We start from the raw sequence: 18,950 nt of genomic DNA, 5'->3' as shown, positions 1-18,950 counted from the left end.
GGAGTGGCTGGTGGGTTTGAACCGCCTGCCTTCTGGTTAGCAGTCAAGTGCCTTAGCCACTATGCTACCAGAGCTCCCATATGCATGCTAGAGGTTGGGAAATTAACCCAACAAAAATTCAGACATCTTCCACCTCAGTGAAATTCCTAGGGGTCCAATGGTATGGGACATGTCAAGATATTCCCACTAAAGTGAAGGATAAGTTATTGTATCTGGCTTCCCCCACAACTAAAACAAGGAAGCACAACGTCTGGTGGGCCTCTTTGGATTTTGGAGGCAACATATCCCTCATTTGTGTGTGTTGCTGCGGCCTATTTATCAAGTGACTCGGAAAGCTGCTAGTTTTGAGTGGGGCCCAGAACGACAGAAGGCTCTACAACAGGTTCACGCTGCCGTGCAGGCTTCTCTGCCACTTGGGTCATATGATCCAGCTGATCCAAGGGTGCTTGAAGTGTCTATAGTGTCTGTAGTAGACAGAGATGCTGTTTGGAGTCTTTGGCAGGTCCCTATTGGTGAATTGCAATGCAGACTTTTGGGATTTTGGAGCAAAACCCTGTCATCCTCTGCAGATAACTACTCTCCTTTTGAAAAACAGCTTTTAGCTTGTTATTGGGCTTTAGTAGATACTGAACACCTAACAATGGGCCACAAGTCACCATGAGGCCTGAGCTGCCCATCATGAACTGGGTATTGTTTGACCCACAGAGTCACAAAGTTGGACGTGCACAGCACCACTCCCTCATTAAATGGAAGTGGTATATCAGAGGTCGGGCTTAAACAGGACCTAAAGGCACAAGTGAGTTGCATGAGGAAGTGGCCCAAATGCCCATGGTCTCCACTCCAGTCACATTACTTTCCCTCTCCCAGTCTGCACCTATGAGCTTATGATCAGTTGACTGAGAAAGAGAAAATCCATGCCTGGTTTACAGATGGTTCTGCATGATATGCAGGCACCACTCGAAAGTGGACAGCAGCAGCAATATAGCCCCTTTCTGGGACTTCCTTGAAGGACAGTGGTGAAGGGAAATCCTCCCAATGGGCAGAACTTCGGGCTGTGTGTATGGCTGTTCACTTTGCATGGAATAAAAAAATGGCCAGATGTGGAATTATATACAGATTCATGGGCTGTGGCTAATGGCTTGGCTGGATGGTCTGGGACTTGGAAGAAGCATGATTGGAAAATTGGTGACAAGGATGTATGGGAAAGAAGTATGTGGATAGGAATCGTTGAATGGGCCAAAGGAGTAAAGACATTTGTGTCTCATGAGAATGTCCAACAAAAGGTGACCTCAGCAAAGGAGGACTTTAACAAAAGGAAACCAGCCATCCTTTTTCCCCTACTCCTGTCATTGCTCAATGGGCTCATGAACAAAGTGGGCACGGTGGCAGGGATGGAGGTTATGCATGGGCTCAGCAACACGGACTCCCACTTACCAAGGCTGATTTGGCTACTGCCACTGCTGAGTGCCCAATATGCCAGCAGTAGAGACCAACTCTGAGTCCACATGGAACCATTCCTCGGGGTGATCAGCCAGCAATCTAGTGGCAGGTTGATTACACTGGACCACTTCCATCATGGAAAGGACAGCATTTTGTTCTTACTGGAATAGATACTTATTCTGTATATAGATTCGCCTTCCCTGCATGCAACACTTCTGCCAAAACTACCATCTGTGGACTTAAAGAATGCCTTATCCACTGTCATGGTATCCCACACAGTATTGCTTTAGATCAAGGGACTCACTTCATAGCAAATGAATGCGGCAACGGGTTTATGCTCATGTAATTCACTGGTCTTACCATATTCTCCATTATCCAGAAGCAGCTGGCTTGATAGAACAATGGAATGGCCTACTGGAAACACAATTACGGTGCCAGCTAGGTGGCAATACCTTGAAGGGTTGGGGCGATGTTCTCCAGGAGGCTGTATATGCTCTAAACCAGTGTCCAATATATGGTTCTGTTTTTCCAATAGCCAAGATTCACAGGTCCAGGAACCAAGGGGTGGAAATGGGAGTGGTACCATTCACTATTATTACCCCTAGTGACCCACTCAAAAAATTTTTGCTTCCTGTCCTTGCTACCCTATGCTCTGTGAACCTGGAGATCTTAGTCCCAAAGGGAGGAACACTCCAACCTGGTGACACAATACTGATTGCAGCGAACTGGAAATTAAGAATGCCATCAGGCCATTTTCGCTTCCCCATGTCTCTGGATCAACAGACAAAGAAGGGCATGACTGTACTATCTGGTGTGATAGATCCTGATTACCAAGGGGAAATTGGATTGACATTACATAGTGGAGGTAAAGAAGAATATGTCTGGAATACAAAAGATTCTTTAGGACATCTCTTAGTATTACCATGCCCTATGATTAAAGTCAATAGAAAACTACATCAACCCAATTCTGATATGACTGCTAATGGCCCAGACCCTTCAGGAATGAAGGTTTGGGTCACCCCACCAGGCAAAGAACCACGACCAGCTGAGGTGCTTGCTGAGGATAAGAGAAATACAGAATGGGTAGCAGAAGAAGGCAGTTCTGAGTATCAGCTACAACCACGTGATCAGTTGCAGAAATGAGGACTGTGATTGTTATATTTCTTCATTGTATATGTGCATTACATATTTTTGTTTCTTTCTGTTATGAACTGTGAAATGTAAATAAGGTTAATGTGTTTCTGTTGTACATGTCTTAGCATATCATGTTAGGCGCAAATATGACTTTAAAAGTGTCCTTATTCAGAGATTATACATGGTTAAGAAGATGTGTACAACTGCCAAGTTGACAAGGGGTGGACTATGATAGTTGGAGCTGTGTGTCAACTTGACTGGATCACAATTCCGTGTGGTTTAAGCAATTGTGGTGTGGGTTGTTCCAATGATGGGATCAGATGTATATGTTTTGAGCAGCCAATCTGTTGAAAGGGAGTTTCCCTAGGGGTGTGGACTGCTTCCAGCATATATATGGACATCCTGAGAAAAGAAACATTCTTCTGCGGATCGGGATTCTGTTGTGCTGCCTACAACTGTCCATGAGCGAACAATCCACCTTTCAGCCTGGTGATCTTGGATTTGTCATTCGTTGGAGTCAACAGCCAGTATGCTGTCTGCCAACCTTGAACTCCTCAGCCCTGCAGCTGCGTGAGTTGGGAAAATCCTCCAGCTTAACGTTTGATCCAAGAACTTTGGACTTGCCACCCTCTATAAGTGTGTGAGCCATTTTCCTAAGACAAATTTCTCTTTATCTCTACATATAAGCTTTACCGGTTTTGTTTCTCTAGAGAACCAGTCTAACATACTGCCCTTGAATGGAGAGCAGCTAAAGCAAATGGAAGAAATGGCAAGATAAAAGTGCTGAACAGGAGATTTCAAAGAGCATATCAAGAAGACAAAGTCAATTACTATAAATTATTATAATGAAATGTACAAAGCCCTAGAGTTAGAAAAACAAAACGGAAGAACATACTTGGTATTTTTTCAAGCTAAAAGAACTGAAGAAAAAATTCAAGACTCAAACTGTGATACTGAAAGATTCTATGGACAAAATATTGAATGATGTGCGAAACATCAAAAGAAGATGGAAGGAATACACAGAGTCATTGTACCAAAAAGAAGTGGCCAATATTGAACTATTTCATTGTTGTTATTGTTATGTGCCATCGAGTCGAACCCGACTCATAGTGATCCCTCCTTGGGTTTCCAAGGTGGTTATCACTATGGAAGTAGATTGCCCAACCTTCCTTCTGAGGAGCGGCTGGTGGTTTGAACAGCCAGCCTTCTGGTTAGCAGTCAAGTGCCTTAGGTACTACGCTAGCAGAGCTCCTAAGAATTGGGTGTTATTCTACCCACTGCAGTGGAGCAGATTCTGACTCACAGCACCCCTAGAAGACACAGGAGAACTGCCACATTGGGTTTCCAAAGCCGTCATCTTTACGGAAGCAGACTGCTTCATCTTTCTCCTGCAGAGGGGTTGGTGGGTTTGAATTGTCAAACTACCAGTTATCAGCCATGTTCTTAACCACTGTGCCACCATGGCTGCTTTTTCAACTATTTAGGAGGTGGCATATGATCAAGAACCAGTGCAGTCAAAGCTGCACTGAAGGAAGTAGCGAAAAACAAGCCGACAGGAACTGGCGGAACTGAGGTGTTTCCACAAATGGATGCCACAATGGAGGCACTTACTGGTCTATGCCAAGAAATTTGGAAGACAGCCACCTGACCAACTGACTGGAAGAGATCCATATTTGCACCCATTTCAAAGAAAGGTGATCCAACAGAATATGGAAATTATCAACCAATATGATTAATATCACACACAAGTAAAATATTGCTTAAGATAATTCAAAAATGGTTGCAGTAGTGTATTAACTGGGAACTTCCAGATATGCAAAGTGGATTCAGAAGAGGATGTTGCACAAGGGATATCACTGCTAATGTCAGATGCATCTTGGCTCAAAGCAAAGAATGCCAGAAAGATATTTAGTTGTGTTTCATTGACCATACAAAAGCATTTGATTGTGTGTATCATAACAAATTATGGATAATATTGAGAAGATAACATTGCTATCAGAAAATCCTCACAACTTGACCAATAAGCAGCATCACAATAAACGGAGAAAAAATTGAAGTTGTCAAAGATTTCATATTACTTGGTTCCACAATCAACACCCATGGAATCAGTGGTCCGGAGATCAGATGTTGTATTGCACTGGGAAAATCTGCTCCAAAAGACCTCTTTCAAGTTTTGAATAGCAAAGACTTCACTTTGAAGGTATGCCTAAACCAAGCCACGGTATTTTCAATTGCCTCGCATGCATGTGAAAGCTGGACGATAAATAAGGAAGACTGAAGAAGAGTTGATGCTTTTGAGTTGTGGTGTTGGCAAAGAATACTGAAAGTACCACGGACTGCCAGAAGAATGAACCAATATGTCCTGGAAAAAGTTCAGCCAGAATGCTCCTTGGAAGAGAGAATGGCAGACTTGGCTCACCTACTTTGGTCATGTTGCCAGAAGAGACCATTCCCTGGAGAAGGATATCATTCTTGGTAAAGTGGAGTATCAGTGAAAAAGGGGAAGAGCCTCAATAAGATGGATTGACATAGTGGCTGCAATGATGGGCTAAGCTATAGCAAGGATTGTGAGGCTGGCGCGTGGCCAGGAAGTGTTTTGTTCTGTTGTACAGAGGGTTGCTATGAGTTAGAGTCAACTCACCCACACCTAAAAACAACAACATATTAAAATTTGTCTATACCACCAAATTCTTTGGGCCTTGAAAAATGCTGTGTGATTTTTAAATGAAATACGAGAACGTAACCTTTAGCTCATCAAGTAAGATCGTTTTAAGGCAGATGTGCTGTCAGACATTAGCCATACAATTTTTAGACTTAACACCCTACCAACTCTTTAACTTAGCACAAAGAGTTTCTGGGGTCTTCGAGCAGACCAGCTATCCACCAGCATGTCTTCGGGCTAGGAATCTGAGTTTTGCTTAGAAAAGCCTTTTTATTTTCAAGAAGTTAGAGTGAAAAAAGGGATTCCTTAAATTGAAGAAGTGAAGCTAGAATGCTTCTTGGAATCCAGAATGCTCAGACTTCGTCTCACCTCCTTAGGTCATGTTGTGAGAAGGGACCATTCCCAGGAGAAGGATATCATGCTTGGTAATGTAGAGGGTCAGTGAAAAAGGGTAAGATACTCAACAACATGGATTAACACAGTGGCTACAACTATAGGCATAGAAAGGACTTGTGAGGATGGCATAAGAACCATATAGTGTTTCATTCTGTTGTACTTAGGGTCACTATGAGTGGGAGCTGACTTGACAGCAACTAACAACAACAACAAACTGAAATGACTCAGGCAAATGCTTTCAAGTGTGCACACACCCACATATTCACAAGAGCTCATGGATTCACTTGGTAAGTAATGAGTGTGGTACACAGTCCACTCTTAAAAATGAGCCTGAGCTACTTGAAGATCTGTTCTTTCTATTTTTGTGGAAATTTTTCTTTTGGGAAAACTTTTCCCAAGTCAAAGGGAACATTTGATTCCTTTTTTTTTTTCATTTCTCTATATCAGAACATGAAAATAATAAGTAAAGAAAGTGCATCTGCCCAGATACATACCTCAGATGTATTACCCCATAAGGAGTCATAGTAACTTTCTAATGAAATAGTGAAAGCATACAGCTCACTTATTCTCTTCTCATGTGAATGCACTCTGACTTTCATAGCTGATTTGATGTTTACCAAGAAAACATTTTTACTGGGTTTGCACAGATAACTGCACATATGATACAGAGGCGGCTGTTATCAAAATAGTGGAATTTATTCCCTTGGCAAAACGCATTCTAGGTAAATGGAAGTGAATCACAGACCAAACAAAGGAAGATGAATTGAGTCTAAGTTTAGTATTGTTGTTTTTACTCTCTGTATAGGTGTTGTGTGACCTAAAAACTCATAACTACATTTATTATGACAACTCTATAAAAGCTTACCATGGGCAGAAAAAAACACCAGACAGAACTTCTGTTTCCTTTCATCTTTTCAGGATAAATCTCACCAAATTGCTTTTTCCTTAGAGCAGTGCTGTCCAAATTAATATAGACAATGTCAAGGTTATTATGGACTATCCATAAGCAGTAGTGTTCATGAATGAAATCCTTGAAACCACCTTACTTTTCCTTCCAATGGAAACAATAAACTCTTTGCTTTCCTATTTATAACCAAGTAAGCAACTATAATAGTACAATGAAACCAGGGCCCAGGAGGAGGAAAGAGTATGGTTTTCTCTAATTAAGTTTCTCAGTTCTTCTCTTCTATAGATTTCTTGGATTGTTTTCCAATTTTCATTCGCATTTCATTCCATTAAGCTGCTCTACCCTCTGACACACACACACTGCCTTGTATTCATCTTCTGTTTGTAATTGAGATGAAATGTGCCCACTTACCCTGTCCACAGTACCAGAAGCTCTGACAAGACACAGATAAACACTGACTCTGTTAGATCAGGCTTTGACAGGAAAACAAAAGGAGAATCCTAGCCTAGTTATAGGCCTTAAAACAGAATCTGGTGTACATAAGCATAAGGCTTACACATTTGGTAAATATGTAGATGCTAAGCTGTGATGGGAAGAGAAGAGAGGAGAATGAGGGGAACGGAAATGCTGTTTCCCTTGAGACTGGTTTGTGGTTACCATGTTGCTCTCATGCTGCAGAGAGGAGAGCCCTTATAAAATTTCTGTATTTAATGTGCTTCGTGATTCTGAGCTGTGTAAATGGCAATAACAGGTAAATGTTAGTTTTAGAGCAAATTATTGAGATTTGCCAACAAATTGCTATGCAGTTTCCTCAAGACTGAAATGAACAATCATGTTGATTTTTCTTCCTTTGCAAGAACATTTATTTAGCCAATGCTCATGATGGGAAGCAAATAATATGCATAGAGTTAGCTATAACTATTTTAGGAACTTAAAAAAAAAGCAGTAATAATATGATAGCTGGGTTACTCTAAGAAGTCCGACCTTATAGTATCACATTGGTTAGAAAAATGTGTGAATGCCTCAAGTGAAGGGTCCTGCTAGAGAATGTATTCAAAAGATATTACTGATAAAACAGCTAATACCCAAAGGAAAGTTGAATCACTGAAATCACTTGAGTATTGGGAGATACCACTCAAAATTTAATGCACTAGATTAAAGTCAGGATAGTTTCTTGGTCAAACAATAAGACAAGCTAAACTCAAAGAGGAAGGAGAGGAGACACCCACACAGGGGAAACACCTGGTTCCCATGGTGATCACTATACGCACACCATTCCTCCTTTCATGCATCTATACTTTAGAGTCCAGCAGAAGTGAAATTCCAGCATAGCAATGACCATAAAGATGGTACAAGATTGGAAGCAATGTTTCATTTTGTTATACATAGGGTCACCATGAGTAGGAGGTAAGGAGATGGCAGCTAACAATAGCAACAATTTAAGGTTACAACAGAAAACAATTTTAACAAAGGGCAGGGGGAAGGTGGTGTTAAAATAGAAGGAATAGAGGGAGGATATGGAATGTGTGGCTAATTCCATCCATGAACAACTGCCTCCTTTGCCATGAGACCAGAAGGACTGGGTGGTGTCTGGTTACCACCATCGAACATTTGGGTCAAAGATTCCATAGAAGATTCCTGACTAAAAGGGGGGGAAATGCAGAATAGAATTTCAAGCTCTCAAAGACTCCAAACTTTCTGGAGTCAAAGAAGTTGATAAACCCCCAAAACTACTGTCCTGAGATAATCTTTAAAACTAAAACTAAAAATAAGTCCTCTTAAAACCAAACAATAATTTAGCTTAACCAGTAAAAAAAAAAAAAAAAAAAAGTCTGCCTTGAGTATATGCCCTTTTAAAAGCTGTCTATATGGAATCAAAACAACTCAAAAGATTTGTTGTTGTTGTTGTTGTTGTTTGCCATCGAGTCGGCCCCTACTCCTAGCGACCCCTCCTTGGGTTTCCGAGGCAGTTATCACTACGGAAGTAGGATTGCCCAACCTTCCAACTCAAAAGATTAGATAGTAAATTTAGGGGGCATGAGTTTATGTTAATGGAGAGGAACAGCTGAGAAAAGGAGGGTGAGAATGGTTGCATTACTCTAAGAATGTAATCAATGTCACTGAATATAGATGTAAAATGGTTGAACTGGTGTATGTTTTGCTGTGTATATCCTCAACAATAAAAAATAAAAGATATTTTTACTTAAAAAAAAGCAAGAAAGAGAGAAAAAAGAGTGGCCCTGGAGATGCTGGTTTGTGGGTCTGCTCAAAGCCTACAGCATGTTCTGTCAGCCACAGATATATAGACTTGCCTTTCTGGCGAATGGGTTTCATCACATACGATGACCTTAATGATGGGGTTAATGTCAACTCCCTTGCTAGACTGACTGTAATCTGTCTTATTTACCACCAACCGCAGCACCAATAGAGTACCTGGCAGTCATCACATACAGTACCTGAACAATAAATATTTGTTGAATGAGTGAATGATGCTTCTACTCCCAAGAGAGCTTAGAGGACTGCGTAGGAAGAACCCAGCAGAGAATGATTATCATTTGTCTCATCCATTAACAGTGTCCAACATGCAGCAATGAGTTGAAAAGCAAAAAAAAACACACCTAGTTAGCCCCAGGAGAGTGAAAACAGGAACTGTTGCTAAAAGCAAAGTTTAATTAAAATAGCAGGAGGCCCAGCTGAGAAAACCTCAGTTCCTCACTGTTTGGCAGAGCCTTCACATAAGCCATGTAAAGCAGCAGCAGATGTAGTTGTGTAGTCTTGTTCTGCTGCAGAGATATCCCAGAGGGCAGCCAAGCACACCAGCAGCATAGTGGCACTTTCAGCATCGATTCCCTCCCAAATGCATCTGCTACACAACCAGCAGCTGAGACTAGAGATGTGAAGAGACATCTAAAGCCATGAATCAAGTGTAACATCTGCTCAGTCTCCAACATAAAGTCCCAGAAGTTCAAGAGCGATTGCAGAGGAAGTACCAGTCAGAGACACTCTCCCTAGCAGAGCCCAGAGAGCAGTTAAACAGAGAAATTCAACCTGTATATGATCAGATGTGTGTGCCAGCATGCAGACTTGACTCAAAGGAGGTAGCAGGAAGACCTGAACAATCTCCATAAGGTATACATGATCATTTTAAGGGTCTTTCCACTCCTCTCTCCAACCTCATCTCCCTCCACCTCCAGCCTCAATCTTCTTGTATACTCCAGACACCCCAGAAATGCCTGAATTTCTATTTCCCAATTGTTGTTGTTTGTTGCCATCAAGTAGGCTCCAATTCATGGTGCCCTCACGCACAACAGATGCTGCACCATCTTCCAGATCATTCGTATGCTCCAGTCCACTGTTGCTGCCACTGTGCATTTTGAGTGTCTTCCAACCTAGGCAGCTCATCTTCCATAATATCACACAATATTCTGTTGTGATCCACAGGGTTTTCATTGGGCAGGCTCTTCTCAGTCTGTCTTAGTCTGGAAGCTCTGCTAAACCTGTCCACTATGGGTGACCCTGTTGGTATTTAAATACCAGTGACAGAGCTTCCAGCATCATGCCTGTCCCCCAAAAAATCAAACCCATCAAGTAGATTCTAACTCATACCTACCCTGAAGGACAGAGTCAAATTGCCACATAGGGTTCCCAAAGCTATAATCTCTCCAAAAGCAGATTGCCACATCTTTTTCCCATGGAGCAGCTGGTGAGTTCAAACCACCAATCTTTCAGTTAGGAGCCAAGTGCTTACCAACTGCATCACCATGGCTCCCTTTCATCATCATGGCAACCTACAAACCACCACTGTATTGCCAAAGGACCAATAACTGGTGGGTTTCCAAAATACTCCATGTTATTCCCGCTTCCTGAAATACACCTTCCCCCACCTTTAAGACACAAATTGAGTACCTCCTGCTTTGTGAAGTCCCTAAAATAGATCTAGCCACTTATTTCACCATTATATTTACCCCAACTCTTACCGGAGCATGTATACACTATTTTGTCATTTTCTTTTTAATTCTGACTCCCCAGTGAATGTTTTAAGAGTAGACAACGTCTCATTTATCTTCTCTACTCCCAGTACCTGACACACACACTCAGCAAATATGTATTGAATGAACGGGAAAGTTCATGAACTGCAACTATTCACAGAAATGTCTTGCCAGGGAACATACCAACAGGTAAATCTTGTTGGGATGGTCATGGAGTCCACCAGGATAATTGTTCTTGTAGAAAGAGAAATTATAGCAAGGAAGGGGAGGCAAAGGTATAATATATTTACTCATAACCAATTAAAGAGGTGCTTCAAGGACATGGACAACATAGGATTTTAAAATCAGCTATAAAAATGCTTTATTTTTTAGTAGGTAGAGCTAATCAGTCATTTGCATGATCTCCTGCAGAGAACCAATATTAAACTCCTAAGTAACAGTCATCCACAACCAAGAGGTCTTTGGACTATCTCACTTCTATTTCTGCAATCAAACTGGAGGCCTGAGCAGAGACCAGAAGAGGTTTCAAATACCACTTAAACAAATAGGCATAGAAGCTGGGAACTGCCAAAAAAAGCTAGGTAGAAAATAATAACCGGATATGAAAGGTCCAACTAAACTAAGTTAATTCCTCAGCGTTCAGGTCTGAGCAATGGCCTCCCAAGAAGTTGGGTGCATTCATGGAATCTGTACAGTCCTCTGGCTCTCCTATAGTATTTTTTTCCATGGCACTACTTGCCTTTTGTGTCTGATCAAAACCTGACAGCTAATGTAGTTCTAAAATGAAAAACTACAACTATTTAGTTTCCATTACATACAATCTCCGATGGAAATGTTCAAGTCACTTAGGACTCCGGTTTGGAACAATGTATCTGTTTTAATTCAGATGACAGCAGTAATTCATTTGGACAACATGATTCATATAAGGTGCCTCTCCTTTACCACAACCTCTGCTGCTATGAAACGTACTGCTTCATGTGAAGTCTCAAAAGAGTAAGCAGCAAATTCCTTCTCACATATGAGAACTCTAATCCATCCAATGTATAGAATTGTTCAGTGGTTAAAGCACTCGGCTACCAACCAAAAGGTCAGCAGTTAGAACCAACCACTTTGTGGGAGAAAAATGTAGCCATCTGCTTCTATAAAGATTTACAGTTTGAAGACTTTCATGGATTGAATTGTGCCCTCCCCCAAAAAAAACTACGTTTCAACTTGGCTGGGCCATGATTTAGTTGTTTGGCAGTTATGTAATGATGTAATATGGTAGTTATGTGATTATCTTGCATGATGTGATCTGATATGAAAAGCCAATCAGTTGTAAGAGGATTAGGGTAGGATGTACCACCCTAAATCCCATCACAACCCTGACTGGATATAAAGAGGAGTTTCCCTGGAGTGTGGCATGAAACACCGTTTATCTTACAAGAGATAAAAGGAGAGAGAAGCCAGAAGACAGGGGGATCTACTACCACCAAGAAAGAAGAGCTGAGAGAGGAGCATGTCCTTTGGACCCAAGGTCCATGTTCTGGAAACCTCCTAGAACCAGGAGACACAAAGAGGGAAAGGTTTCCCATATAGCTGGCACTCTGATTTCAGACTTCTAGCCTTCCAAACTGTGAAACAATAAATTACTGCTCACTGAAACCATGTGCTTGTGATATTTCTGTTATACCAGCACTAGATAATTAAGACTCAGAAGGAAGATTGGTCAATCTACTTCCACAGAGATACCGCCTTGAAAACCCGAGGAGTTGTCTCTGTGAGTCGGGTCAGAAACCTTCTGGGACAGTTCCATTCTGTATTATCAGGTCACTATGAATTGGAATGGACTCAACGGCAGCGGGTTTGGTTTTTCAGTGAGTACATGAAGAGAAAGAACAAATGCATGTGTTTTAAATGTATAATTTGTAATGATCAATTACTAAGACTTGAAATCCATTTAATAGGTCTGATCAGTACACTTTTTGAATGAAATACAATAGAAAAATCAGAGTGTGTTGTATATATTAAGGTAAAATACCAAACCAAACTCAGTCATCGAGTTGCTTCTGACTCATAGCGACCTCCCCTGGGTTTCCAAGGCTGTTAAATCTCTTACAAAAGTAGACTGCCTAATCTTTCTTCCAAGGAAAAGCTGGTGTGTTTGAACTACTGACCTTCTGGTTCAGCCAAGTGGCTTAATGACTACACCATCTGAGCTCCTGAAGTGTAAATAGTGCTTTGTAAAATGTATGTTGTATGTAAAAAAGGAGCTCTGGTGACACAGTGCCTAAGGCATTTGACTGCTAACCACAAGGTTAGCCCCCAGCAGCTCAGCAGAAGGAAGATGGGGCAATCTACTTTTGAAAAGACTTACTGCATTGGAAACCCAATGGGGGTCACTATGAGTTGGAACTGACTTGATGTCAGTGAGTTTGGTTTTTTGGTTTGTGTAAGAGGGAGAGAGTAAGAAAACGATTGTGACAGAAAACGTATTTCTTACTGAGAGTCACCATGGCCAAAAAAGTTAGAAAACTGCTGGAATAATGTAAAGGACTCTTAATTCTGGAGTCTCAGTGCAATTTCCATGTTAAAGATCCCGATCTCATCTCTATCATTTATTACTGATGTGTAAGTAACAACTTCTCTAAGTATTCACCTCCTCATCTATACAATAGGCATGACACCTCCTGAAGTTGCTTGTGGTTTGAAGAATTTAATGCATTTAACACATTATTATAATTATAAAACGAGCCCTGGTGGTACAAGGTTAAGCTGTTGAATGCAAACCAAAAGGTTGGCAGTTCGAAAGCTCTCCAGCAGCTTCACAGAAGAAACGCCTGTAAATCTGCTCCCATAAAGATTACAGCCTAGAAAACCCACTGGGGGCAGTTCTACTCTGTCACGTGGGGTCACTATGAGTTGAAAACTGACTTAACAGCACCTAACAACACCAACATAATAATAATAATAACAGAAAATACTAATTGTTTACTATATAAAATGCTTAATACAGTAGCTGGCATGGTAACATTCTTAAAATGTTAGCAATTACTACTGTGAATATAATTTTTGAATGATTACTATTGTTTTTATAAAGTAATAGGCATATTGTAAGTAAGTATTTTCCTACAATGCAATAATCAAGTGTTACTTTGCAAGTTTTAGTGACATAAGAGAGAAGCAAAGGAGACAGGAACTTTTCCGTTGTCATCAGTGATTCAAACTGCTACCACTTCCTGACACTCAACTGCAAAACTGAACCCTGGCTGATAATGCTAAGGAACCATGAATTGAGCGCCATATCAGGAGTTCAGCAGCAGAGGTTAAGCTGATTCACCTCATCTTCCAAACAAAGAAGGAAGTGCAGCTATGTAAGACTGGGAGAAATAACAGCGACCTTTTACTGAGTAGTAACGACACTGTACTCACAGCCACTGTATGAACACATTTTAGAGACAAGCACACACATTTTAAAAGTTTAAGTAATTCTTTCAAGGTCTCATTTTTAGGAAGTGATACAATCAAGATTTTGTTCCATGTCCATTTGGCATATCTTGAGAACCATACATCATCATGATCATCAAATCCAAATGTCCATCTACCACAGGTCTCAATTTTTAGCATGCTTTTGTTTAGGTCTGAAGGCCCAATATTCATGAGGTCACTTCTTTGCAAGACTTTCCATTTCATCATTAAGCCGTTTTGATTGCTAAGTTGTTTTTCATATCTTATCCATATAATTGACTGCCTATACTTTCCACTAATTGTTAAGAGCCTCTGGGTAGGTTTGAACCACCATCCTTTCAATCTGTGTGAGAGAGCTTAACCCAGGGACTCCAATAAAACTACATAGGCTATAAATTCTGCTTTTTCTACTTTACATCTCTTCACATAGCCTGAAACAATGAGTGAACCTATTACCTCTCTGTCTTTTCTTCTCTGGATCCAACACTCCTAGTTGCCCTTGGACATCCCCCTATGAGACTGCTGTTACAAATATCCTCCCCATGTGTTCCTCTTCTTCTTCATGATATTCATTCTGAATATTAACCAGAATTTATGTGGCCTTCCCAGAAAAGAGTACAGAAGAACTGGTTATTCTAAAACTTATACTTGCCCATCATTGTTCTCAGGCTTACATTATGCTTCTTAAGAACAAACTACCTTACATTCAGTTTCATACTCAGGTTATGTCCATGTAAAACATCAAGGTGTTTTTCAAATGAGCTGCTAGGCATCTCACCACCCTGCATTTTTAGAACCATATAGTTGAACCTTTAATCAAAGATATGTTTTTGTTCCTGTATTTTTTCTTTGTCTTGTTTTTGGCCCTATTTTCCAGCCTCGAGAGGTTGCTTTAATTCTTAAGTCAGTATTTCATAAAATTAACTATTATTCTCAGAAGTATATCATATGAAGATGCAAAAAGCATGTGGTTAAACTAAACTATTAAAAGTTGACAGACTATTAGAGGCAGATGGAAATATATATTCAAAGACATACATTTTTGTTTCTCATTAAATTGTGAACTCCTTGAGGTCACGAACACAGCATCCTTCTTCTTTTACTACATAGTGTGAGCACAGAGGTCACCATATTCATTTTGACTGAATGATTATTAATTTGCACATGTCAAAATTCAATGTTAGAATTGATGATGAGCCAAGAGGCAGGAGAAGAAATAAAATGCCACAAATCTGAAGTGCAGGTTCAAAGGTAACTACTGGCACATGTTGCTTCCCTGAACCCAATCAATCACTAGGTTGGCAGAAAATGGAAATTCATATTAGAAAGAAGCCCAACACAAAGACAAAGAAGAGAGAAAGCAACAGGGAGAAAACATGCATGCACGCGCACACACACACACAAACAGAACCGACTGTTGAAATTCCTTAAAGTACTTACTAGAAGGCTTTCACACATGAATACCACCATTTAATGGCATTAGGTTCCTGACTCTGTATTACTATTAATAGACAGCCTATTAGGGCATGGCTATTTATGGTCTTCCACAAGGCAACATGATTTCCCAGTAGTATATTACCATTAATTGGTAAATGGCACTCTAGGAATACCAGTCTAAGACAATAGCTCAGTCACAATTAAAACAGAATTGCATTTGCTGACCTAGACGACAAGGCAAAGTGTGCCTGGGAAATTCTCAGCAATATTTTACAACCTGAACTAATTAAAGATCACATTCCCCATACAGTCAGAAAGCAACCATGAGAAATACCCCCAGCTGACGACTTTCTAGTTTGATGGTTACTATAATGAGTTCAGTTCCAAAGGTCCAAGACAATAGAAGACAGTTCTTATCTGACGGTCGTAGAATGGGAAACTCTGCCATCCCTTAATTTTAGAGAATTCCTTCTGGGGCAACATCAGTCTTATCTGAAGGATAAGTCCAATTTTTCTGCAATGAACATGAGGAATGCAGGAGACAAAATTTAGTCTGCTAAATTTCTTTAACAGATTCAATGTTGATAAAGATTAAGAATAGCATATCATGACTGCCAGACTCTATGCTATGCTGGATGAATTTCATTTATTAGCAAAGGAGTGTCTACCCTCATCTAAAGCAGGCAGAAGAATGAAAATGTTTCTAGTGTGTGATTAAAGTATCTTTACACAGGCAGCCCTAGGCACTTCAAGTTATTGCTCTATTGCCCGGAGGTAAATTAAGGTGATACTTTTCCTTTCCCCATCTCTAATAGGATTGTACATTCTGCTGCTGGCAAACCGATTACACTATTACCTATTGCAAATACCTCATTCCTGAACACTGATGTGTGTTCTGTCACATTTGGGTTTTTTTTTTTTAAATTACCTGTTCCTACTTTGTTCTGATAAGGGAGAAAATTCCAGAAAGGATGTTTTCAGAGAGAGAGAGAGAGATAAAGGAAAAATGCACATCGGGAACTCAATGTGGGTTAACAGATGTCAATTTTGTTAAAGTGTTCATTTTATATTCCTTCTTTCAAACCTCTTTTTACAATCAGTATAATCACATTGGCCAGCATATTAAAGCATCAATTCAGTCGTAATAAATACAGGTATTTTTTAACTCCAACATAAATTCATTCCTAAAAGACAAAATATCTTACAGATAGTAAGATATCTAAAACTAGGAGTTACTAGTAGTTCAGTGGTAGAATTCTCTCCTTCCATAAAGAAAATCCAGGTTCGATTCTTAGCCAACGCATCTCATGCGCAGCTACCACTCCTCTGTCAGTGGAGGCTTGCATATTGCCATGATGATGAACATGTTTCAGCAGAGCTTCCAGACTAAGAAAGACTAGGAGAAAAGGCCTGGAGAACTACTTCTGAAAAATCAGCCAGTGAAAACTCTATGGATCATAATGGTCCGATACCATTGTACATGAGGCTGCCCTGAGTCTGAAGGCAACTGGACAGGAGCTAAGAACAGAAACAAACCTAAATCAAGAGTAACTAAAGTTAATCTATATGGCCCATTAAAAGTCTGTAGGACTGGATCCTTAAGGGAAAGAAATACACAAGTAATACATGTGATGAGTGTTAGCGTTCTCATGTAAGGAGCCTTTTTAAATACAGTAAATATTTATTGAGCATCTACTACATTACAGGCTCTCTCTCTCTCTCTCAGTGCCAAGGTTACAGTATGGAATGGGAAAGTCCAAGGAGGTGTAAAAGCATTTTAATTTTACAAAATTATTTACCCTTTCATTACTAGCATATTGCTTAGATTTCAGTACAGTCCCAATCTGAACATCAAAAAATGTGTAGCTCTATCTGACTCTTCTGACACTTCTTTAAGAATGGATGCCCTGCATTAACACCCTGAGTCTCAGATGCTATCATGGTCTCTTTCCTTTCTATGCTACTACTTTTCTGAGAAAAGTCACATTTCTCGTGGAGCCTCTTACAACACAAACTAACTGACTTCCTGAGTTTTTCCAAGGCTTAATTGCTCAAATGATGGTCATTTTTCTACAGAGCAAGCAAGGCTTTGCTCATGTACAAGATGACACAGAGAACAAAAAGTCAAGCGCAGATATATGTGCTGGGCAGTCAGGTAGGCTCACCTACTCTGTAACTCCTTGGCTTCCGTGTGGTATCTCAAAGCCAAATCAAACCAAATCCACAGCCATCGAGTTGATTTTTGACTCATCGAGACCCCATAGGACAGAGTAGAACTGCTCCACAGAGTTTCCACGGCTGTAAACCTTTATGGAAGCAGACTGCCTCATCGTTCTTCCATATAGCAGCTGATGAGTTCAAACCACCGATCTCTGGGTTAACTGTCAAATGCTTTAACCACTACATCACCAGAGTTCCTTCATCTCAAAGCCAGGTTGTTAAAATTGGATTCTCAGCAAAATTAGGAATTGCCCTCTATCAAGCACCTTCAAAGTAGCTCTTGACTAATCAAATCACTGATAATAAATCCATGAATACTAAAGATACACTCTGCAGGGTTCTTTTAGTAAGATTTCATTCAGTTATCACTGAAAATTAACATTTCAATAGTAAATGAACAGTTGCACTTGTATAATATAATAAAATATGTGCTTCCAAGCTTGTTCTTATTTTTGGGTGCCATTGAGTTGATTCCAACTCACAGCAACCCCATGTGACAGAACAGAGCTGCCTCATAGGGTTTCTAAGTTATAATCTTTATAGAAAGGGGTCTTAATGATACAATGGTTAAAGCACTCACCTGCTAACCAACAAGTCAGTGGTTCAAACCCACCAGTAACTCTGTGGAAGAAAAGACGTGGTGATCTCTGGGAAAGACTACAGCCTAGGAGCCTCTATGAGGCAGTTCTGCTCTCTCATATGAGGTCTCTGAGTTGGGCTCAACTTGATGGCACAGAACAATAACAACAGGAAAAGAAGAGAGGCTGTTGGGCATTCAGTGGTAGGATTCTTGCCTTCTCTACAGGAGACACAAGTTCAGTCTGCAACCAACGTACTGCAGGTACAGCCACCACCCATCCGTCAGTGGAGGCTTGCATACTGCTATGATATTGGACAGATTTCAGATAAAAAGAGACAGGAAAAGGCCTGGCAATCTACCTCCAAAAAGCCAATGAAAACCCTATGGACCACAATCGTCCAACCCACAAACAATCGTGGGGATAGTATAGGACAAGGCAGCATTTCAATCCACTGTGTGTGGAGTTGTCATGAGTCTGGAGCTGACTTGAAGGCATCTAACAACAACAAGAAGGAGAGACAAAACTTGAAAAAGTCCTCCTGTACATCTTTTGCTTTTAAGTCGGTCCTTACAGCAATGACCACAAATTGGATTCCTTATGTGATATCCTTGCTCTCTTGATAGCTGGTTTCTGATCAATTTAAGCTGTGTACACTCAATAATTAGGAGCTCTGGTAGCATAGTGGCTAAGGCACTTGACTGCTAACCAGAAGGCTGGTGGTTCAAATCCACCAGCCA

At 40.5% G+C, this 18,950-nt stretch overlaps 1 protein-coding gene across 1 annotated transcript in view; it reads right to left on the bottom strand.

The window, feature by feature from the left end:
* Positions 1-18,950, bottom strand: part of FAT3 (FAT atypical cadherin 3) — a 722,716-nt gene that overhangs the window by 516,742 nt on the left and 187,024 nt on the right. The window lies entirely within an intron of this gene.

This window comes from Orycteropus afer, unplaced genomic scaffold (genome assembly GCF_000298275.1).
Source record: "Orycteropus afer afer isolate SDZICR_OR568_19922 unplaced genomic scaffold, OryAfe1.0 scaffold00047, whole genome shotgun sequence".
Classification (NCBI taxonomy): domain Eukaryota; kingdom Metazoa; phylum Chordata; class Mammalia; order Tubulidentata; family Orycteropodidae; genus Orycteropus; species Orycteropus afer.
The sequence above is the reverse complement of the archived record's forward strand: the minus strand, read 5'-3'. Positions and strand labels throughout refer to the sequence as shown.